Below are 1,348 nucleotides of genomic sequence, written 5' to 3'. Positions count from 1 at the left end.
CCGGGGGGCTGGTCTGCCGTGGAAGGGGGGAGCCGGGCGGCCCGGAGCTGTCCCGGGGCGTGGGTCGGGTGTTCCCGGGGAACTCTCAGGGTGGTGAACGCCGAAAGCCCGGACTGCAGCTGCTTCAGGTGTCACGATTAGGTGTGCAGGGGACACGATTAGCGACCTGTTGGAGCCGGGCTGGGCCAAGGAGGCGAGTGACTCGGAAGCGCAAGGGAGCTGGAGACTAGTGATTAACCGCCTTGGCATGAGCTAGAACCTCTCCTGAAGTCACTGTGGTATCTGTACTGTTCTTTTAAAGGTGTATTGCAGTTCGCCATGGTACCGATGTTGTTAATCAGGTATCTGTTGGCTTATAGCAGTAAAGGCAGGCACAACTTCTGCCCCATGCGTCCTAGTAGTGCCTTGAACTTGGGGAAGAAACCCCAAACCCTCACACACTGTGTACGTCAGACCTTACGGCTGTGGTATGTATAGTACCTGTACCCTGCAACGCTTAGAACCACAGAGTCATGGAAAGGGTTGGGCTGGAAGGGACCTTAAAGGTCATCTAGTTCACCCCCTGCCATGGGCAGGGACCTTCCACTAGAGCAGGTTGCTCAGAGCCCCGTCCAGCCTTGAACGCTTCTAGGAATGGGGCTCTGCAGCCTCTCTGGACAACGTGTTCCAGCACCTCACCGACCTCATGGTAAAGAATTTCTTCGTAATTTCTCGTCTAAATCTCCCCTCTTTCAATTTAAAGCCGTGACCCCTTGTGAAAAGTCTTGCAACATTTTGTATGGTCAAAGAATAAGGAGAAGGAATATTTAACACTTGGTGGTGTTTAAACACTGATGGAATTTACAACACTTTACCTGAAGAATTCTCTAGCTGTGGACTGCAGTTAGAATAGGCTTGTAGGCCTGACTTCTCCTGGCAGTGCTGTTCCCACTCGGTGTGGGGCAAGACGGAGAAACGTCACCCAGGGTTTGTGAAGAGTCTGGAACGCAACCAGAATTCTGGGGGGGGTTTCTCTCAGGATTTGTATCCACTCCTGTCTCCTCGATCAGACACCTCTGGGTGTGTTAGTTATTGGTAAGATGATCAAGGTTTTAGTCTGTGTGTTATGTTGGCTACTCTAGAGTCCTTTGCCGTGGAAAAAGGTTATTAACCCTTTCCTTACAGATTTAGATCTCGTTTCAGAAGGCTGAATCTCAAGGGTACAGACTTACCTGGTCCGATTGTCGATCACGTTAATGATGCTCCCTGGTGAGATTACGCTGCAGTGTTGCAGGACCAGAGAGAGGCTCGCCCGTACGGAGAGGAGTGCAGGAGTGCCTGAAAGACTTCATAGTTCTGTACTTGTTCA

This window comes from Buceros rhinoceros, unplaced genomic scaffold, assembly GCF_000710305.1.
Source record: "Buceros rhinoceros silvestris isolate BGI_N320 unplaced genomic scaffold, ASM71030v1 scaffold5980, whole genome shotgun sequence".
Lineage (NCBI taxonomy): Eukaryota > Metazoa > Chordata > Aves > Bucerotiformes > Bucerotidae > Buceros > Buceros rhinoceros.
Note: the sequence above shows the minus strand (reverse complement) of the source record.